This window comes from Oratosquilla oratoria, chromosome 3 (assembly GCF_046742065.1).
Source record: "Oratosquilla oratoria isolate Oo_2021 chromosome 3, ASM4674206v1, whole genome shotgun sequence".
In the NCBI taxonomy this organism is placed as follows: domain Eukaryota; kingdom Metazoa; phylum Arthropoda; class Malacostraca; order Stomatopoda; family Squillidae; genus Oratosquilla; species Oratosquilla oratoria.
The window spans coordinates 85,421,556-85,445,555 of NC_134779.1; the positions used below are offsets into that span (position 1 = coordinate 85,421,556).

At 39.5% G+C, this 24,000-nt stretch overlaps 1 protein-coding gene and 1 pseudogene across 5 annotated transcripts in view; one reads left to right on the top strand and one right to left on the bottom strand.

Moving 5' to 3' along the window:
• The window catches only part of LOC143024170 (putative fatty acyl-CoA reductase CG5065), a 510,045-nt gene that overhangs the window by 136,956 nt on the left and 349,089 nt on the right, over positions 1–24,000 (top strand). The window lies entirely within an intron of this gene.
• LOC143019874 (uncharacterized) lies at positions 1,762–4,051 on the bottom strand (annotated as a pseudogene).

Genomic DNA, 24,000 nt, shown 5'->3' on the forward strand with positions numbered 1-24,000 from the left:
CTTCTATTCGTTACCGTCCTAGCAATGAAGCCTAATACGCTGTTAGCTTTATTTCTGGCGCTAATGCACTGCTTCCTGGTTTTAAGGTCCGGACTCACCAGAACTCCAAGTCCCTCTCGCACTCAGATTTTTCTAAAAACGTGTTATCTAAGCTGTATCTATTTTCGGGGTTGCGTAGCCCTTCGTTTGCCAGAATATTTGTTATCTAACATAACTAGTACGAGTATTGAGGAAATCCTTTCTAATGTATTGTCAGTGAATATGTATCATGACTAGTATCACCTGAGAGAGATTTGTCTCTTGGAGATATTGTCTATTGAGGCAAGTCGGAGGAAACATTCTCATCCCATCTCTCGGCGCCCTCTCTCCGGGGGAGACCCCCCCCCCTCCCCGCCCCCGAGGGAATTTTCTAGAAGGAAGGAGGATGAATTTTTCCAGAGGCACCAGTGAGGAGAAAGTAGTTTTGCCAATTCTACTGAATACATGACATAATATTATTTGTTTGGTATTTTATTTGTGACGTTAAGCAAATTTTGTATTTTTCTTCTTGTTACGGGGTAGGGGGGGGAGGGGGAAAGAGGTAACAGAAAGAAGGTTAGGAAGAAGTAATTGTTTAGATTTTCTATGGGCTGCAAGAGACCTGACCAGCCCCCTCCCCCTCACCCGCTTTCTTTCGTTTTACACCCTCCCTCTCTCTTTGACCCCCTTCCAAGCTCCTTTCTTCCTTCTCACTCCCCTCTTTGACATCCCACTCCCTTTTAGACCTCTTTCTTTGAACCCCTCTATCTTTGACCCCACACATTCATTTACCTCTTTGTCTTTGATTCCTTCTCTTTAATCCTTTTTCTCTTTGACCTACTTTCTCTTTGAACAGAACAATCAGGGTGGCTATAGACATACATTCGACAAAGTTGCTAGGCATATAAAAAAATCGTTGAGACAGATAATCCACAACAGTGAAAAGAAATTGTTGACACACATAACAAGAAGAGAGTGAAGAGTGGCTCAAAACATAAAAAGATTGTACAGTGGACTCCCTCAAGGAGCAATACTCTCACCGGTACTATTCCACCTTTTCACAAGTAATCTCCTCACACCAATCCCAGATCATAACACCAAAATCCTCACATATATTGATGACTTACAGATATCACAACAGAGCAACTACAGAACAGCTGATAAGAGCACCCAAACATACATAGATATACTAGAACGGTGTCGATGGGCCGCGCGGTAGCCCAGTGGATACCGTGTCAAACTCAGGAACAGGTGGTCGTGAGTTTGATTCCAGGGAGCCGTTGCGAACTTCCTGCATTGGTTCCCGACAACCCCGGCCAGGCGGGGAGGTGACCCAACATCGGCCTACAAAAAAAAAAAAAAAAAAATGCTGCTTGTCGCAACTGACACGGCTAGTCCTACCAGGGGTTTCTCACTTCCCACTACGTGAGAGTGAGATGGTGAGAACAGTGCCGGTGTAGACGTTTGAGGACACCCCCAAAACATGACTGGCGGAGTCTCCTGAACCTAGTTTGAAAACACTCCCCAGTTAAATGAAACTAGATTGACAACACTCCCCAGTTAACTGAAACTGGTTTCAAATGACTCCTCATCAGGTTGAAATGACTCCCATTATTGGATGCTCGAATTTTTTTTATTAAGGTTGCTCCCCCCCATACAAAAAAAAACTACTAATTACACTATACATGATTATCTTTTTTTCTTGAATTACAATGACCTATTTATTACTTATTACAAATTACACTACACACGGATAACTACATTGAAATGGTTGCCTGCATTATTCTCAAGGTACACTGAATCCTTTAGGATTTTACTACCTTTCGGTCTATGTATATGCAATGTGTGAATAGATCAAAACTTTGCCCAAACACATACATTTACTTGAAACATGTTGGCTGCTGCAATACTCTCTGTAGTTGTTCCCCACACTTTATCCTCACGCATTGAATCAACTTAGATGTTTTCACTAGTGGAAAGGAAATCACATATCAAGCTTCTGACAACAGGATGTTGGTCCTCTTCTCCAGTGATAGCGAACGTCATGGAACGAAAAAAACAATTTCCATCACCTTTAATTACTTTGACAGGAAGGGGTTCACTTGTGTTTTTGAAAGTCTTATTTATTTTTTCAGAGGGACCAAATTTTTTCTTAAATATCAGACGTCCACCAGAGTTGTAGATTGCTCGCTGTGTTGCAACTGTTATTGGATTAAATTTGTAGATAATCTCCTGTTGCTGAACCCCTATGATCTGGATAATTGGAGATGAGTAAAAGCAGCAATGACTGCAACAGCTCTGTAGGGAAGAGGCGAAACGCAGAGTATGAGAGTCCAATATATTTTACGTTTCGCCCAGCAGGGCTTCTTCAGAAATAACATAGATGAAAAACATTTTACTCCTTATATAGCCCGAGCCTTGCGGGGAGAAACAAACATTAAAATGGTGTACACACAATTTGCGCAAATTGCTTGTTACTTGTAATTAAAATTGCCAATGGTTTGTTTATTGTAAAAATATATTGGACTCCCATACTCTGCGTTTGGCCTCTTCCCTACACAATTGGAGATGGTGGCTCTGGCAGAGAAGTTGGAGATGGTGGGTCTGATGAAGAACTTGGTGGTAAAACTTATGGAGCACGTTCGAAGAAGGGCTTCAGTATTGCATCAATTCACTTTATTTTTAAGGAGGATATTCGTGGATACATTAATGAGATAGTACAGTCCCTTTTCACAAACTTGAGCCACCTCATAGGGATCATCCCATGGATCAGTTTGTTTGCCTCCTTTTCTATCTGCTCTGCGTAGGTTGTAGCGCAGCACTTGTCGCCTACGATAAAATGCTTTTGTTTGAATCGCCTTCTTGCATAATCAGCCTGCTGTTTTGCCTGAGCTCGCTCGAGGTTGGCATCTGCTTACTTGAAGACAACATCCTGAAAGATAAAAATAACATATTATCTATTCATGTATAGAAATATTGTTAGCTAATTAGTAGAGTATCTAGTTTCTGTGAGAACTATCCCAGGTTTGATAAAGATACTGAGTATGCACAGTCATCCCTTTTGTATAGAAATTACCTGCAACATTTGGAGCTTTGAGAGTGTGGCTTGGAAGTCAGACTCCTCAAATTCAGGATCATTAGGATCATCAGGATCAGAGGTACAGTCAGCAAATTTGTGATCCACATCAATGGGAAGGACAGGTTCTCGTCCATATAGCATCTTGAATGGGGAAAACTTTGTGGAAACCTAGATTGTAGATCTCAGAGCAAATAGGACACCATGCAAACATTTGTCCCAATTTTCATGCCAATCACTCAGAGTTCGAAGGAACAGGTTTTGAACAGTTCGATTATTGCGCCCGACTAATCCGTTTGCCTGAAATTTAAAATCCTTTGGTTTAAAAATATGTATATTAATTTTTATTAATTTCACAATCCCAGCAAACACATTTCTACAAACGCGATTTTTTTAAGTACATTAATTAACATATGTGACACTCGGGAGATCAAACTCAAACCTCTCTATATATAATGCTAACAAAAATGAACACAAGTGTGATAACACGAAACACGATTTAAATCGCTATGTGGAATAAAAAAAGATGGAAGAAAATATTGAGTGAAACCAAACAATCCCACAAAGTTAAAACAAAAGATTGTGGTGGTGGTTGACCATCATTGCTATCCCATTTTATAACGCTCACAAGAGGATAGTTTCCACCTGTAAGTACTGAGAATAGGTCGATTCAAATTAATATATTATGGCTAAATACTTACTTGCGGATGATAAGCAGATGTGATTCTTTGCGTTGTTCCTGTAAGCGTGTGGAGCTCTGCTGAGACAGAGTTCACAAACTCTCTGCCGTGGTCGTTCATCTGTATGGCAACACATCCATGTCGACAGATAATGTCCTCGTACAAGAAGCGAGCCACTTCAACAGCTCCCTTTGTTCTTAAAGGGCGAGCCTCTATCCACTTAGAAAAATAACAAACAGCCATCACAATGGCGACATGACCGTTGGAGGACCTGAGAAAAATCACCATTGTAAATCATATACAGTGATATCTATCAGTTTATGCAAGTTCATTATTATTATTATTATTATTATTATTATTATTATTATTATTATTATTATTATTATTATCATCATTATCATTATTATTACTATCATTATCATTATTATTATTATTATTATCATTATTATTATTATTATCATTATTATTATTATTATTAACATTATTATTATCATTATCATTATTATTATTATCATTAATATTATCATTATAATTATCATCATTATTATTATTATTGTTATCATTATTATTATCATTATTATTATTATTAATATTATCATTATTATTATCATCATTAATTATCATTATTATTATCATTATTATTATTATTATCATTATCATTATTATTATTATTATTATCATTATTACTATTATCATTATTATTATCATTATTACTATTATCATTATTATCATCATTATCATCATTATTATTATTACTATTATCATTATTACTATTATCATTATCATTATCATTATCATCATCATCATCATCATCATCATCATTATTATTAATTATTATTATTATTATTATTAATTATTATTATTATTATTTTTTATTATTATTATTTATTATTATTATTATTATTATTATTATGCTAAAATAGAATATTACATTTATATGTTTTTATAAAACCAAACTCTCTTGATTATTATTATTATTATTATTATTATTGTAGTTATGCTAAAATAGAATATTACATTTATATGTTTTTATAAAACCAAACTCACTTTGTTAAGGAACATAGGTCTATTCCAATTTGGTGCATAATTTGAGGCTTAATTGGGATACTGTGCAGTTTCGAGTCAACTTTCTTGAATAATGTGCTGGATTTTTGGCACCGCAAGCAAGTTTTGATAGTTTCATTTACGTCATATACAACTTTCCGCCACCAATATCTTTGCATTATACGATCGACGACTTTTTCTCTGCCCACGTGTCCTCCCAAGGCACCAGATTCGTCACTGTAACCAGATCCTCGGTGACTACCCAGTACAATGTCAAGCTGGTATTGACGATCCTTAATCACCCGAAGGAAGCGAACTTCTGCAATCACAAAAATAAACAATCATAATCACGCAATACTACATCTATTGGAACTAACATTTATCTAGGAAATGATAAAATATAAAGACAAAAATTGCGCATTAGAGCAACAACGAATGTCAATCAAAATTATAAATTTACGGAATAGGCTACTCACCAGTTATAACTTTCCTGTTCGGTTTATGAACATACTTCAGACAGTCGTCTTGGATTGTGAATGCCTGACACTTCCTTCGAAAATTAGCTTTTTTTTCCCTTGTTGTTTCCAACATTCACTGGATAATTTTTTTACCGCAGGAACTCTTCCACCTCGTCCATTTCAGTACTAAAGTCCATGGTAGCACACGACACGACACCACACTGACAACTAACAAATCTCGGCAACACTGGCAATTAACAAACCTCTGTAATTTGTTCATGTTCGTTTCATTTCACAGGTTTCAAAGATTCATTCGAACCAGTTATATCTTTCCTGTTCGGTTTATGAAACAATCACAAAAATAAACAATCACAGTAGCGCAATACTACATCTATTGGAACTAACATTTATCTAGGAAATGATAAAAGATAAAGACAAAAATTGCGCATTACAGCAATAATGAATGTGCAGTCATTTCAAACTAGGTTCATTCGAATGGGGAGTCATCTCAAACTAGGTTCATTCGAATGTGGAGTCATTTCAAACGGGTGGGGAGTCGTCTGAATCTAGTTTCAAGTGACGGCTAGTCGTCTGAACCTAGGTTGATCTGACTGGGGGAGTCTTTTGAAATGGGGAGTTATTTGAACCGGCTACACCGGGGACAAAATAGAATGGAGGTCTCAACTCGGAAGTCATCAGTGACTTTTCTTATTCCAGACAACCATGAATCAAAGAAACATCCAAGACTAAAACTGAATAGCCATTTCCTTCCATCGGACAGGAGCCCTATAATCCTGGTCCTCACTTTTGATACTCGCATGACCTTCAGCTCAAAGATCTGACTTTGAAAATAAACATACTAAAATCAGTAGCATATACATGTTTTGGTCAACACAAAAATCTCCAGTCGCAGTCTACAAACATTCCCTAAGAACCATACACGGCTAATTTGCTGCATGGTTTCCAACAATTAAGAAAACAAAGACACCCTATATGCTCCACAAAACAAAACATTAAGAATAACAACAGGCAGAATGCATCGATACCACCCTGATAGAACGTGTGCATACTGAAACAAAAATAAAAATCCATAGAAGAGCATATGATAATGATATGCACACGGCTCTGTGCAAGAACTCTCTGTCTCACAAATCCATTCCAATACATGACACAAATTCAAAGGATTACAAAGGATTACAAAGGCGGAGCATGCCGACAGGAGACCTTTTGGTCCAAAACTAAGTCGGATGCGGAAAAAATGTAATAATGATAAATAAATTAAAGAAAAAAAAATCTAATAATATAAATAATAATAAATAAAATAAATAAAAATCAAGCAAATAATAAACAAACAAACAAACAATAACAAACAAATAAACAAAAAATATAAAATAAATGGCAGTCATTACAGCATCTTCCTTAGGTGTTTATCTAAACGAATCTTAAAGCTTCGAACTGAACTACATTACACTGCCTCTGCAGGAAGTTTGTTCCATTCATTTACTACACGTTTGGCGAAATTGTTTCTACCCATTTCCAAATTAAATCTATTTCCTGACAGTTTGAGACCATTATTTCTTGTCGGATTCTCATTCAGTGACTTTTGATGTCAATTCTCTTTAGAATCTTAAAGACCTGTATCAAGTCACCTCTGAGTCTACGCGAAAACAGATTCATATATATTAGCCGATTTTCGTATGATTTATTTTTTATATTTGGAATCAGTTTTGTGGCTCGCCGTTGTACTTTTTCCAATCTGTCAATGTCTTTAATGAGACTCGGTGAGCATACGGAAACAGCATATTCCAAATGTGAACGAACTAACGATTTATATAGCTTGTTAATGAGAGATGAACTTTTGAAGTCAAAAGATCGCGCAATCAGTCCTAGAATCTTGTTTGCTTTCTCAGAGACTGAAATACACTGCTTAGATGATTTGAGATCGTTACTGATAATTACGCCGAGATACTTTTCACTATCCATTCTTGTGTTAAATTTCATTAGCCATTTTTCAGACCATTGCTGTAATTTATCTAAATCTTCTTGAACATCTGATTGATTTAAGTGACCATTTGCCATTCTGCACGATTTTGTATCATCAGCAAATTTGGAGACAATAGATTTTAGTCCGTGGTCAGTATCATTTTTATATACTATGAATAGAAGTGGGCTAAGAACGGAACCCTGAGGAACTCCACTCGTAACATTTTTCCATCTAGAAGTTTTTCCATTTAAAACAACTCTCTGTTTTCGATCATTCAACCAATTTCTAGTCCAACTTAATAGGCTACCACTTACTCCGTGTGAAGCTAATTTAGTAAGTAGTCTTTCGTGTGGGACGGTATCAAAAGCTTTTGCAAAGTCTAGATATATTAAATCTATATTGTTTCTTTTGTCATAATTCGAGATGACTGTGTTGCAGAATTAATCCGAGTGTTCTTGTTATATTATTTTGTTGTGTAAATAAAGTTTAAAATCGAAACACTCTTTTTCGTTCCTGGAGAAAAGAAAGTAACAACTATAAATATTTCAAAACCACCAAAAGGAAACAGCTTATAGAATAAAACCTATCATATCGAGATTTTCGCTTTTGACATACGCCTGTATTTCTTGGAATTTGTTCCTAGTACTACGAGTATTAAAGTACATATTCTTAAGAAACTCGTGATTATTTCTTTTCGACACTTTTTGTATTTCAATATCATGCCTTACATTATAATTATGTTCTTTATTGACACCTTGCTCTATATTGACATTTGGTAATTCATTGACATTTAATGCCTCATGGACATTTGCCCCATCATGGACTTCTGGTCCCTCATGGTCATTTGATCTCTTATGTATACCTTGCCCCCTTTCGTCACCGCGTCTCACACCGGCCACTCGTCGTTCACTGACATTCTGCCCGGCATCCTTTCCTAAAATGACATTTTGTCCTTCACTGACATTATATCCTACCGCGGTATTTTGTCCTCCACTAACATTACATACCATCGTGATATATTGTCCTCCACTATCATTATATCCCATCGTGATAATTTGTCATCCATCATTATTAAATTTCATCGTGATATTTTGTCGTTTGACATTACATCCTAATGTAATATTTCGTCTCCTATCGACATTATATCCTAAAATGATATTTTGTCCTACACTGACATATTGCTATACGTTGTTGCTATACCCTACTCTATTTTCCCCAATACACTCTATTCTATCAAGTGATCGGGGGAAAAAATGGGCAGCATAATACTCGGCCATCTACAACAACCTACCATCAGCCCCACGCAACACGTTCATACAAAAAACGTATAAACTCCCAGATCACAAAACAAGCACTTCAAGAAACGACCACCGAACTCCCTACTCCACTAAACTCCCACAGACATCAGGCCTACAGAGAAATCCTTCCCACAAAAAGTAAAAATCACACAAGCATGACTGCGTTCAGGTCACCATCCAGTATTAAAACATACACCAACTTAGAATAGGCCTTGATACATATACAAATTGCCACAGGTGCAATCACCACGCAGAAGACACCGAATGCCTCATCTTACATTACCCTGCTCTAGTCTCATCCTGACAACATAATTCATCCCTGAGTGACTTGTGGGCCAATCCGGCATCAGTTGTCTGTTACCTGGGAGCCGTGTGCCTCCTACAAGGAAGACTTGGGACAATTGATTGATTGCTCTCTTTGACCCCATTTTCTTTGATCCCTTCTCTTATTGACCCCACTTTTGAAGTCAGTCTCTGTTTGACGTCTTCTTTCTTTGACCTGTCCCTCTTTAACCCTCTCTTTGACTCCGCTCTCTCTCTCTCTCTCTCTCTCTCTCTCTCTCTCTCTCTCTCTCTCTCTCTCTCTCTCTCTCTCTCTCTCTCTCTGACTTCATTGTTTTTGATTTTCATTCTCTTTGACTCTTCTCTTTGATTCTTATCTTTGGCCTCCCTCCTTCTTTGACCCTTTTTTTAAGTCCACTTTTTCTTTGGCCTATTCTCTTTGACCTCCTCTCTATTTAAACCCTTTCTCTATTTTACGTATTCTCTTTTTGATAAGTTCTCTCTTTGACCACTCCTCTCTTTAACACTCTCCTCTCGTTGATATCCTTTTTTATTTGATCCTTTCTCTCTTTGACACTCCCCTCTCTCTAGCACCCCACTCTCTGTAACCCCCTTCTCTCTTTGGCTTCTTTAACTCCTGTCTTTGATCTCTCTCTTTTTGACCCCCTAATCTCTTTGACCCTTTCTCTATTTGACACCCCTCTCTCTTTGACCCCTCTCTTTCTTTGACAGCCCTCTCTTTGCCTTTTACAGTTTGCCCCTCTCTCTCCCTCATTCACTTCTCTCAGATTTTGCCCGTCCCTCTCCTCTTTTCCCCTCTCTTGTTTTCTTTCTCTCCCTCCCTCTGTAACACCCTCTTTCCCTCTTTACACTCTTTTCCCTGTATCTCCCTTTTTCCCCTCTCTTGTTTTTTTACCTTTCCTTGCCCTTCCCTTGCCCTCTCTCTCTTTTACCACCCTCTCCCTGTTTACCTCCCCTTCCTTTTTTTTTTGCCTTCCTACAGTATCCTCTCCCCCTTCCCGCAACCCCCCCCCCCCCACACACACACAGGGTTTGGTTGCACCGCTTCCCTTGCCTCGAACTGGAAAGCTGCCCAGTGAGTGAGTGTGTGAGAGTGAGGGGTGAGAGTTGCAGCCATGTGGCCACGGCGGACAACGCGGAGACCGCTTTATCGACCTCTCACTCTCACTCTTGCTCTCACGCTACCACTCCCTTTTTCTTTCTCTCTCTCTCTCTCTCTCTCTCTCTCTCTCTCTCTCTCTCTCTCTCTCTCTCTCTCTCTCTCTCTCTCTCTCTCTCTCTCTCTCTCTCTCTATAACCTCCTATCCTTCTCCCACTTTACCCGTTCCCACTCCCTCTCCTTCCCCAGCTTTCTCTCCCACCATTTCCCTCGCTTCCTCTCCTTCTTCCTCCCTCGCTCCCCCGACTCCATGTTCCCAGCTTCTGTAGCCACCGCGACGCCTAGTTTCCCTCACCAGCCCCTCTTCCCCCCACTTGCTCTTCCCTTCCTTCTTCCCCCTCTCGTCCTCCCCCACATCCCCTTCCTCGTCTGTCTCCTCCCCAGCCGTTCCTCCTATGCCTGCCTCTCTCAGAAGCTTGTGTGGATGTTGTGCTGTCAGGACGTTTCTTCTTCGTTGTCCATCTTTACTCCTATTGATCTTTATGTTTGTCTCTCTCACATCAGTCTTTATTGCGTCTCTCTCTCTCTTTGTTCCTCGTTGCTGTTTACCGTGTGTCTCTTAATGCCCTTGACCTTTATTGTTTGTATCTCTTTCCTTCTTTTGCTCTTTATTTTACAATTTTCCCTTGCTCTTCATCGAGTCTGTGTCTCTCTTTTCCCATCTCATTTTTACTTGTGTTTGTTTCTTTTCTCGTCTTGTTCTGCATTGTAAGCGTCAGTGAAGCTTTTGCTTCTTCGAAAAGTGGGAACAGATTGTTCTGCCAAATGTTATGTAAGACACTTACAAAAAGAATAATCTTATGTAGATGCCAGTTGATCATGATTTTTTTACACGGCCTCAGATAATTTATTTCCAAGACTCATTTCAACACACCTATTTACAAGATTGAAACTGCAAACGCATAAGTAATTGTAAACGTCACCCATACATGATCAAGAAGTGTCCTAAACCGGTTTTTGTTGTCGGACCTTGTAGTGTTAGTGCTGTGCCTCTCTGCATTGCCCTTGACCCAAGTAGTGTGGCGGGGACAGGGGTGACCCTGAGTACTTGAGATGCTGAGATGGGGAGGACGATGAATGGGTTTGTGTATGAAGTCTTTGGATGTTTTATATCGGCCATCCCCTTTATAAGGGGGAAAGGGCCTTTAGTGTATGCATTGTATATAGCAATCAGTCAACCAGGCATTCTGAGTCCACTGCTGAACAGATACTTCTTTCACACAACGTCACGTCATTCCAGCAAAATTCTCCGTATCGTCTCTTCACCTTCTGTCTGGGCCCCATCTCACTGCATCCAGTTGGTAACACACTTGCTCCATAGCCCATCATTCTTTCGCGCTAACTTTCCTGCCCAATTCAACTCCCTTTCTTTTACCGCCTCCACAATATCTTTCACTCCAATCTGCTCTCTTCCTGTCTTTCGGCGTTATTCCCAACATTGATCTTTCCATTTTCTTCTATGCACTCCTCAGTTTTATCTCCATCACCTTCGTCAATTTCCATATTTACACTGATTGTAATCTTTGCTTTTTAGATATAGAGATAAACAGCCTCTCATGATCTTCATGATTTACCAAACATTTTCCAATTGTGATACGCCTTTTTATTTCAATTCCCTGACCTTTATTCAGTTTTAACATTTGACCTAAATAATTAGATACTTCAACTTCTTCAATATACCATCAATTATAACTGTAACCTCGTGGGGCTACACTAGCGGATTTAGTCTTGTACGGGTGGTCTCTCTTCGGAGGCGTTGAGGACCACTGCCTGGCACCATTCGTGTAACCGGTCAATGGTTACTCAGGTGGGCGTGGGAGGTCGTGGATGGGCGATTTCTCTTCGTAGGCATAGGGAGGGATGGCGGACTGCCACCACCGCTACCGCCAGTCGTGTAACCGGTGAATAGCTACACCTGCGGCAGGGAATGTAAATCCTCTTTGGGCTTTCTTGATTTATTGTAGTGAAGAGATATTTACAGCATGGGGATATAATCCCCTACGAGGAGAGTCCCTAGGTACTCCCTCCAAGGGCGACGCAGTCGCCGCATATATATGTGAATATGCCTATCTTTGCATATCTGGTTTAGGGTTAACAATTAGATCATAGGTTTGGGATTTATACAATACTGTCTGTATATTAGTTGCATTGCAATGGATCTATTTAGTATTAGAGAATGTGTCTTGACTTAGTGTATGGTTTGCGTTTATAATTATATAGTTTGGTAGGTATCTCCTATTATGAAATATACTTCGTTCTTCTTTGTTTTATTTGGACCTCTTTTAAAAGAGTGTTCATTATTCTCTTTTTGTAGTTTTCTGCAAAATTGACTAGCATCTCGTGTATTTTTTTTTCTTGGTCCATCACCTGACTTGAATCATCATAGGCTCAATTTTGTCGCCAGACCTCTGTGAGGTTGATGTATAAACCTGAAATATTTTAGAGTGTATCAATTACATAGCTTGACCACAACCCAAGGTACTCTAATATACAACTGAATTTCACTACGTTACCAGCAATCTCTTCAATTATCAAGAATCTTACTCCATTGGACCTTTCCTTCTCCTTATCTCAATAGTAGAACAGGAGGTAACTATCTTGTAGTTGCATGAGTTTTCTTACTCCCTTTCGACTTCACTCACTCCTTCAGTTTTTCCATTAAACTTGTCTTCAGAAAAAGTTTTCATGTTGTATGTTCATGTTGTATGTTTCATGTTTTCATATTTATTTTCTTTAAGCTGTTTGATATTCAAAACTTAGATATTCTTGGACATTATTTACGGTGGCATACTGCTCGTGATCTCGGGAGGCAATGTTGTTGAACCTTTAGGAGATGGTGATCCAATAGGTAAATCTAATTTTTCATTGGTTGAGTAAACCATAGTTGTTCTAGGAGGTCTGTGGGAGAAATCTCACGTTGCCACTTAATTTCTGGTAAAATGTATTTTGATGCTACTGTATTAAATATATTCGATAGAGTGCAATGATCCACACCGGCATTACGAGGGTATCCCGTATATCTATGAGGAATTTCCCTGTTTGCTACCAAGGACGTGTCAGTTAGCAGGGATCGTGCGACTTTGTATACGGATTGCTCTTTGTCTCACCTTTCATACAAGATGTTTGATATAGGTGACCCTGCAGAGATGTTCATCTCTGTCAGCATAGTTTTTGTAGGTTTCAAGGTATTCAAGCATACCCACCGAGTCGAGATGTCAGCTCTCGGAAGTGTATATATATATATATATATATATATATATATATATATATATATATATATATATATACATATAGTCATGGGTTGCTTGCTTGGTTTGGCCTGAGTTAACGTAATGAGTGGAACTTGTCGAGTCTAGGAGTAAGTCGAGTTCCAGTTGGGAAGCAAGCCCACGACAATAACGTGGAACGTGTAGGTTAATTAAGTAGATAAAAATACGTTCCGAGGAAAAGCTCTATTTGAGACTGAATGTAAGAATTATAAGGATTATGGTTGAGGTAAGATAGACGTCTGCACGAAACTTAATCAACTATATTTACACAAAGAAAATAAAGTTTTACTGATTTAACATTTACGAACATACACTCACAGTATTCTGAGGAATAACACAAATACACTTTCCTAATAAAGAAAACATACAATTCACAAATCACTGAGTCTTAACTAATATATATAGTTCACACAAAATAATTGATAACCCTATACAAGTCCAAAGAATTTGGCCTACTAAATACTTGCGAACAAAACAGCAATGCACCAATATACAGCGTCGAAGAGGTGAGACCTGGGGTTGTGTGAGAGTGTGGGGGTGGACAACCGGGGAGGCTCTTTTTATACCCGAGGAAGGCGGGGCCAATGTTTCATGGCAAGGTTCGAACTCATACGTTCATACCACGTATGCTGGCCACGAGTCATGTTCGAAGCAGTGAGTAGTAGGCGGGCGATTTGAAAGTGGTTTGATTCACGGTTGGCTATAACAATATATATATATTAGAGCGCTAATGGATTATGTAGTGGTAAATAGGATTATGATAGGAAGAGTTAAGGATGTACATGTGCTAAGGGGAGAGGGTGGGGGAATATCAGATCATTTTTTGGTGGAAGGTAAGCTGAGAGTGGAGGATAGATGGAGAAAGAGGAAAGGGACAAAAGGTACGGAGGTTCTTAGAGTGAACTCCTTGAATGAAAAGGAAAAGGAGAAGGAGTACGAAAAGAAGCTGAAGGAGGAGTGGGAGGGAGTAAAGGATGGAGCAGAGATGGGTGTGGAGGAGGAATGGGGATGGTTCAAGGAGGGAGTCTTAAAGTGTGCAAGGATGGTGTGTGGAACAAGAAGGACAGGGGGAAATAGAAGAAAGGGTAGTGAATGGTGGGATGAGGAAACAAAGAAGGTTGTAGAAGAGAAGAAGCGAGCATTCACAGATTGGTTACAAAAGAGGACGGGGGAGTCATATGAGACGTACAAAGAAAAGAAAAGAGAAGTAAAGCAAAAGGTAAAGGAGGCAAAGAGGAGAGCAGATGTGAAATGGGGTAGGAGTATGACAGAAAATTTTGAAAGTAATAAAAAGATGTTTTGGAAAGAAATTAAGAGAGGAAGAGGAGGCGAATCAAGTAGGGAAGAAAAGGTAAAAGGTACAGATGGAGAGATGATAATGGAAGAGATGGCAGTAAGGGGAAGATGGGCAGAATATTTTAGGGAGTTGCTGAATGTGAAGGAGGATAGGGAAGGAAAGATAGCTGCAGTGGGAAATGCGAAGAAAATGAGAGTGATGAGTGAGGAGAATGGAGGAGAAATAAGGAAGGATGAGGTGAAGGTAGTTGTAAAGATGATGAAAGCAGGTAAGGCACCTGGTCTGGATGGATGCCATGCAGAATGTCTGAAAAAGGGAGGTTCAGTGATGGTGGACTGGTTGGTGAGGTTATTTAATGTTTGCTGGAGAGAGGGTAGAGTACCGGAGGACTGGAGAAGTGCCTGTATAGTTCCTCTTTACAAGGGAAAAGGGGACAAGTGTGAATGTAGTAGTTTCAGAGGGATTAGCCTGTTAAGTGTAGTAGGGAAGGCTTATGGGAGGATCTTAATTGAGAGGATTAGGAGAGGAACAGAAGGAGTAATTGGTGAGGAACAGTGTGGATTTAGGACAGGTAGAGGTTGTGTAGATCAGATTTTTGTGGTAAGACAGATATGTGAGAAAGCTATAGGAAAGGGGAAGGATGTTTTTTGGGCTTTTATGGATCTGGAAAAGGCTTATGATAGGGTAGACAGAAAGGCACTGTGGGAGGTTATGCAGATTTATGGGATAGGAGGAAAGCTTCTGGGAGCTGTCAAGAGTTTTTATGAGAGTAGTAGAGCTTGTGTCAGGATTAGAAATGGAGAGAGTGAGTGGTTTGAAGTAAAGGTGGGACTTCGTCAAGGATGCGTTATGTCGCCCTGGCTGTTCAACTTATACATGGATGGGGTGGTGCGAGAGGTGAATGCTAGGGTAGTGGGTCAGGAATTGGAGATGGTTAAAGAAAATGGAGAAAAGTGGGAGGTGAGCCAGCTGTTGTTTGCGGACGACACTGCGCTTGTGGCAGGGTCAGAGGAGGGTTTGAGGAAGCTGGTGGCAGAGTTTGGGAGAGTATGTGATAGAAGAAAGCTAAAGATATATGTGGGTAAAAGTAAGGTGATGAGATGTACAAGGGGTGAAAGTGGCAGTAGACTGGAAGTGAACATTAAGGGAGAGCGACTGGAGGAAGTGGATAGTTTTAGATACTTGGGTGCAAGTGTAGCAGGAAAAGGTGGAGTGAAGGTGGAGGTAGAATGTAGATTGAGAGAAGCGAGTAAATGCCTTGGTGGATTAAAGAGTGTAATGAGGAATAGACATTTGGGAATGGATGCGAAGAGGAGACTGTATGAAGGAGTGATTGTGCCAACAGCACTGTATGGGGCAGAAACGTGGAACATAAGAGAAGAAGAGAGAAGGAGTTTGAATGTGTTTGAGATGAGGTGTCTGAGAAGTATGGTGGGGGTTACTAGGCTGGATAGAGTGAGAAATGAGGAGGTGAGGAGGAGAACAGGGGTGAAAAAGGATTTGGGAGATAGGGTTGATGAAAGAATATTAGGATGGTTTGGACTCATGGAAAGAATGAGTGAAGAAAGACTAGTAAAAGAGGTATGGAAGGCAGATGTGGAGGGAGTGAACATGAGGGGACGTCCTAGGATGAGGTGGATGGATGGGGTGAAGGGGGCTTTGGGGAAGAGGGGAATGTCTGTTGAGGAAGGAAGGGAGAGGACGGAAGACAGAGGTGAGTGGAGAATGGTTGTATATGGATGATGTTGTGATTGCATGAGGAGGAATGGGCGGGGGGGTGGGGTAGTATGTGTGAGTAATTTTTGACGCAGCCCGAAGGGATTTCTCCCCGTCCTCTCCTTATATGCAAGGGGGGACGGAGAGAGGGGTCGCCGATTGGATGAAGCGGCCTTGCTTTGGATGTGCTGTGTCTTGCGACACTGCTTCTGACCCAGGGCGGTGGGCAGGGTGCAGGGATGACCCGTCATCCAGGAGGTGCTCAGATGAGAGAGAGGGTGGGAGGGGTGTAGAGTGTATGTAGGGATGAAATGGGTGGGAGTGTTTTTATGCCTTTCCCTTTTTGGCTACCTCCCTTGGAAGGGGGAAAAAGCCTTGGTATATGTATGTATGTATACACCAACGGCTTTTCCCCCTTACAAGGGAGATAGCCAAAGTCAGAGGCATAAATCCACTCCCGCCCATTTCATCCCCACATATTTCTCTCCCATTCAACACCCTTCCCTCCCTCCCTCTTCTCTCGGCTCGTCCTGGATGACGGGTCATCCCTACGTCTCGCTCACTGCCTGGGTCAGAAGCAGTATATCGAGACAGTACATCCACAGCAAAACAGCTTCATTAAATCGGCGACCCACTCTCTCCGTCCCCTCATGCAGAAAAAGAGAAGACGGGGGAAATTCCTTCGGGCTGCGTCAAAACATCGTTCACACATACTCCCTCACCCCCATCCCCCATCCACTCTCTTTCATGCATCACAGCATCACCATATACAACCATTCTCCACTCGCTCAAATCTTCTGTCTTCTCCCTTCCTTCCGCAACAGACATTCCCCTCTTCCCCAATGCCCCCTTTACCCTTTCCATCCATATCATCCTTGGTCGCCCCCTCATGTTCACTCCTTCCACCTCTGCCTTCCACATCTATTTTACTAATATTTTTCACTCATTCCATGTGTTCTAACCACCCCAATACTATTTCATCACCCTGTCTGTCAACCCTCTATCCACACCCGTTCTCCTCCTCACCCCCTCGTTTCTCACTATATCCAGCCTAGTAACCCTAACCATACTTCTTAGGGAGTTCATCTCAAAAACATATCAACTCTTCTTCTCTTATGTTCCATATTTCTACCCCATACAATGTCGTCGGCACAATCACTCCTTCAAACAATCTTCTCTTAGCATCCATCCCCAAATGTCTATTTCTTATTACACTTTTTAATCCCCCAAGGCATTTACTTGATTCTCTCAATTTCCATTCTACCTCCACCTCTACTCTCTTTACCACCACATTCGCACCCAAACATCTAAAACTATTCACTTCCTCCAATCTCTCTTCCTTAATATTCATTTCGAATTTGCTGCCATCCTCTCCCCTTGTACATCTCATCACCTTTTATCTACATTTATCTTCAACTTATTTAAAATTTAAAATTTATCTTTCGCACACTATCCCAAGTTCCGTCACTAATTTCCTTAATCCCTCCTCTGATCCTTTTACAAATGCAGTGTCGTCATATATATATATATATATATATATATATACATATATATATGTATATATATATATATATATTTATATATACATATATGTGTGTGTGTGTTTTGTGTGTATGATATATATATATATATATATGTATATATACATATATGTATATATATATATATATATGTGTGTGTGTGTGTATGTGTGTGTATATATGTATATATATATCATATATATATATATATATATGTATATATATATATATATATATACATATATATATATATATAAAGATATCTTCAAGGGATACATAGATTTCACGAAAGGTAATCCATGAAAAGAATAAGAAAAGAGAGATGGACAGAAACTAATGGAGACAATGACCTCTCTAAACTTGAGTCTAGGCAGTAACCCAAGGCCGTCTCAAGATCTCCTCGGGCTCCTATTGAGATAGGTCATTTTCTCCCCTGGTTCCTTTCTTTCTCTTTTTCTTGTTCATTTTAAAGAGAACCTTTTATAAAATCTATGTATTACCTGAAGATATTGTAATAGACGATTTTTTTTAATTATGTCTACCATATTTTTTAAAGTAGAGATGAGGTATTATTAAATGCAGAGACAAAATGTTAAAAACAGTAAATGGATTACCAAGATCTTTACTCGTCAGATACCACAGGTCAGTCGATATGTTCATTTATAGTCGAAGGTAGTGCACCATATCTTCTGAAAGTTGCAGGGAAAGAAGTTATCTTTACATTAGCTCAAGTAAATACCTAATGTATTTGTCGAGAAAACGTTCCTGAATCATGGTGCAATGCTCTAGAATTTTTACTTCACAAGAAAGAAAGCCAGAGAGACTTTAGTTATTACTGGCCGATTAGTCTCTTATCGTTTGTTTGTAAAGGGTTTTCTAAGATTCTTTCAAGTGGACAAAGTAACGTTGAAGATGAAAACCAACCAAGAGAACAGGGAAGCTTTGGAAGTGGATACTCCACTATAGATCATTTGCAGACAATGAATCAACCGACCGAAAACACGACAGAATACAGTAAACCACTGTGTTTAGCTTTTATAGGTAACAAAAAGTCCTCTGACTTTAGAACGAATGGTAATACTACTCACTACGCAAACAAGATGCAGATGAACAGATTATAAAGTTTCCACAGAACATTTAAGATAAAGGATCTGCATAAATTTACAGATAATATGAAAATAGAAAAATTACTACGGGAAGTCAATACAGTTTCGTCCAAGTTTGTCTGAAACAGATTTTTAGAGTTGTGTTAGTAAAGGGCAGGTTTGAACATTAGCGGGAATATTTTAATCACCTTGGAATTTCGGAGAACACTTTTCTCATTTCAGAAACAGCAGAAGAATTGCAAGATATGCTGAGTTATTTGAGTAAAGGAAGTTTCAATGTAGGTTTGAAGACAGATAAGATTAGAATGTAAATAATGTTGAACTCAAAATTTCAAGATAAAGAAATTATAATCGATGGGGAGAATTTTGAAGAAGTTGAAGAGTATGGTTATTTAGGTCAGATGCCAAGATTAGCTTAAGACAATGAAATATCAAATAAGAAGGCCTATCAGTTGGTTGGAAAAACTTTGGTTAATTAGGAGTATCATGAGAGGCTCTCTACTTGTTTGTCTTAAACACAACATTTGCAATCAGTGCATAATGCCTGATATGATCTACAGATGGGAGACTTGGAACTAACAAAAGCCATGGAAACGAACCTAAGAAAAACACTTGTGAGAATGGAGAGATTAGTGAAAGAAATAACACTGAAAGAAGGAAAAGGTCAGGTCGGATGGGGATAGCAGATTGGAGATAAAGATATTTTGGAGGCGGTAAAGGAGCAAATGTGAGATTGGGCAGGGAAGTTTGCTAGAAAGGATGATGGGCGATGGAGCTAGTGTGTTACTGAGTGGACACCGTTAGATGGGAAGGAGTGGTAGAGGAGGGCCAGATTAAAAAGTGGAGAGACAAGAGAGATTTTTGCAGGAGTGACATAGCAAGGGTTGGCACAGTCAAGTAACTCAAGGAAATGTTTGAAAGAGGTCTCAGTTCAACTGTGTGTGTGATTCACCATTGTCTTGGATCACGTGTTGGACTTGTGATCGACAGCTGTTACCCTCCCAGATGAGAGCTCAGAGCTCATATATGCCCGATCTATGGGAACTGCTGTGACCTTACACGCACACACACACACACCCAACTCCCTCCCCACGAGAGTTGGTACAACGACTCGCAGCGCAGCGATGTTGAAATTAATTCAGCCCTGGGCGGGATTCGAACTCGGACCGCTGGAGTAGCGGTTGCGAACGCTACCACTGCGCCGTCGAGTCGTGTGTGTGTGTGTGTGTGTGTGTGTGTGTGTATATATATATATATATATATATATATATGTATATATATACATACATACATACATACATACATATCTGCTCTTTTTCTGTCTTTTCTTGTGATTTCCTCTTTTTCTTCTTTCGTTTTAATTGTTTATCATTTACTTGGTTATCTATCAATTTATTCATCTATCTATTTATCTATCTGTTTTTGAGTCATTATTACTTTTTTATCTTATCTATTCCTGTCAGAGTTTTTCATAATAATTTTATTTATTTTTCTTCTCTTGTTCTGCGTGAGTGTAACGTTAGCTCGAATGAACTACATAAAGCATGCAATTACACTCAAAGAATTGATCAAAATTATGTGAAGGTAACCCTTTTCGCTCTAGGGACAAATCTTTACTAGATAGGGGTGTGTTCAGATGCTCTGAATGACAAAATTTCAGACAGTTCCCAAGCAAGCACCAGATGCATCACCACCGACTTATTCGATTCATTGCAATGATGGAAAAATAATAAAACCTTTCAATTTGTCCACCTCCTCCGCATTCGATTTTTCCTCCCCCGTCCAATTTTCTATCTTTTACTTTTTGCAGAGCTCCCTTTATGCCCTCTTCTGTTCTTGTCTCCCCTTTCGTCTATTTCCGTGCTTTATCCACGTTTTTTTTATGCAGTGTTGCCAACCCGGCTGTCTGCTTTCTGTTGACTTGTTCTCATACTTTAATCTTTAACTCTTCTCTGTTGCTTATTGTTTGGTGGCTTTGGTGTCACCTTCATTGCTGTGTTACCTATGTTCCATTCGTATCATTTGGAAGCCAAGAGGTTATAGCCTCTCTTGATTGATCCCTTCCCGTACTTGACTGCCGCCGTCAAGCTATTTCATTTACACCCGTAGCACCCTCACGGCAAAAGGCCCCGTCGAACTTATTAACGGATTCTCGTCAGCTGTTATGAATTTGAATAACCAGAAAAAGACTTCTGTTAGTTTTCCAGACTTTCCTAAGAAACTTTCACCGATGTTCTCAATACTTGTGTTGTTTTGATTTTTCTTAATTCGTTATTCATTTTCTCAAATTGTCGTGCAAAATAATCTTTGACATTTGAATATTCGGAGAATACATTGGATTCGAAGTCGTTTCTGCTCAAACAAACCCAAAATTTGGCGAAAATTCGCCCAGTGTGACGCGACCTAAAGCAAAAGGAACTGAGGAAATAAGTGCATTCCAGGCTGACCGCAGAGAGGAGGATATTCCAGATGAAGATCGACTTTCTCCAGATCCCTGATAGCGGCGCAAGTGGGTCAGGACTGGGCACTGGCGGATCCCTCAAGCCCGAGGCGCCTCTGAGATCACGGAGATGCTTTGGTCACTTGTCTCGAAGGGTAGGCTAGGCTTTCCCAGGATGTCAGGGTCAACCTTGAGGCCTGGCGAGAGATAAGTGGGTCTTGGAGCTACTCGGGTATTGACGGAATCCTGTAGAATGTACAGTGGGAGATTGAAGTTAGATTGTGGAGTCTCTCTTTGGCGTAGAATGTCTGTCTGGGCCAGTTATTTTCTATTATTTTACTTATTCATCTATTTCATGGGAGGACTTATTTATCTATGCATGGGGGGACGGAGACGGGGGTCGCCGATTTAATGAAGCGGCCTTGCTGTGGATGTGCTGTGCCTTGTGACACTGCCTCTGACCCAGGGCAGTGGACAAGGTGCAGGGATGACCCGTCATCCAGGAGGTGCTAAGATGGGAGGGAGGGTGGAGGGGAGTGGAGTGTGTTTAGGGATGGAATGGGTGGGAATGATTTTATGCCTTTTTCTTCTTGCCTACATCCCTTGTAAGAGGAAAAAAAAAACTTGGTAAATGTATGTATCTATTTCATTCACATGTATATATATATATATATATATATATATATATATATATATATATATATATATATATATATATATACATATATATTACAAAGGATTACAAAGGTGGAGGATGCCGACAGGAGAACTATTGGTCCATATCTAGGTAGGATGCAAAAAAATCATAATAATAGATTAATAAGTAAAAACTATGATAATGTAAATAACAAATAAAATACATAAATAAATGCATAGGTATAGTTAGATAATAAACAAACAGGTAAATAGTAAATAATAATAGATTGACGTATAACTAATAATAAATGAGAATCAAACAGACAAATGATATCAAAACAAAAACAAATGATATAAAATAAATTATAATAATTACAACATCTTGCTTAGTTGTTTATCTAAATGATTCTTATAGCTTCGAACTGAACAACATTGCACTACCTGTGCAGGAAGTTTATTCCATTCATTAACTACACGGTTGGCGAAGTTGTTTCTACCCACTTCCAAATTGAATCTATTTCCGGACAGTTTGAGACCATTGTCTCTTGTCTGATTCTCATTCAATGTGAAAGATTTGTCACTTTTGATGTTGTCAATTCCCTTTAGAATTTTAAAGACCTGTATCAAGTCACCTCTGAGTCTACGCTTTTTTTTTTTTTTTTTAGGAAAAACAGATTCATATGTTTTAGTCGATTTTCGTATGATTTATTTTTGATATTTGGAATCAGTTTTGTGGCTCGCCGTTGTACTTTTTCCAATATGTCAACGTTTTTAATGAAATTCGGTGACCATACGGAAACAGCATATTCCAAACGTGGACGAACTAACGATTTATATGGCTTGTTAACGAGTGATGGACTTTTGAAGTCAAAAGATCGCGCAATCAGTCCTAGAATCTTATTTGCTTTCTCAGAGGCTGAAATACACTGCTTGGATGATTTGAGATCGTTACTGATAATTACGCCGAGATCTTTTTCACCATTGATTTTTGTTAACGAATTTCCAAATAAATTGTAATCGTACTTACTGTTATTTTTACCTATGTGCATTACCTTGCATTTACTTATGTCGAATTTCATTAGCCACTTTTCAGATCATTGCTGTAATTTATCTAAATCTTTTTGAATATCTAATTGGTTTAAGTGATCGTTTGCCATTCCGCAGTTTTCTATCATCAGCAAACTTGGAAACAGTATATTTTAGTACATGGTCTATATCATTTATATATACTATGAATAGAAGTGGCCCAAGAACGGAACCCTGAGGAACTCCACTTGTAACATTTTTCCATCTAGAAGTTTTTCCGTTTAAAACAACTCTCTGTTTTCGATCATTCAACCAATTACTATGAATCACAATGGCAAAAGCCGACAAGACTGTGAGAATAAACACCTTATGAGATCGAAACCTTTATTAGTACTACGTTTCGCTTGTTACAGCTTTTTCAAGTACAGACATGACACACACTCTGAGCACATATAAGCCAACAGGGAAGGAACTGGGAGAGGTTATCAGGGAGGGGTGGGTGGTAGGTGGAGGGGGAGGAGGGGGACGGGTGGGACTTGGTGGAGACAAAGGAGGACATTTCGGACAGTTTGTTGAAGTGGACTAAGGGGGACATTTCATACATTTATTTAATGCGGGTAACAGATGGATTATAGGAGGGGCGATGTTAAACATGCCTCTGTTCTGCTCAATGGTTTTGAAGCTTTGAATGGCGGCCGCTTCGAGGCATTTTCTCCTCATCCTATCTGGTTCACTAAACAGAAGTTCTGCGTTATCCCAGTTTCGAAGTCGGACAGCGGCCTGCTGGAGCCGTTGGAAGAGCATGGGTAGACCAGATATCATCACCAACATCTCCAGCAGGCCGCTGTCCGACTTCGAAACTGAAGTGCTCAGCTTGGGACTTAAATTCGCCACCGGCATCCCGAAACCTAACCAGAACATCGACCTCGTCACGAAGAACTACAGGTACAAAGACAGCGAATTCCAGCAG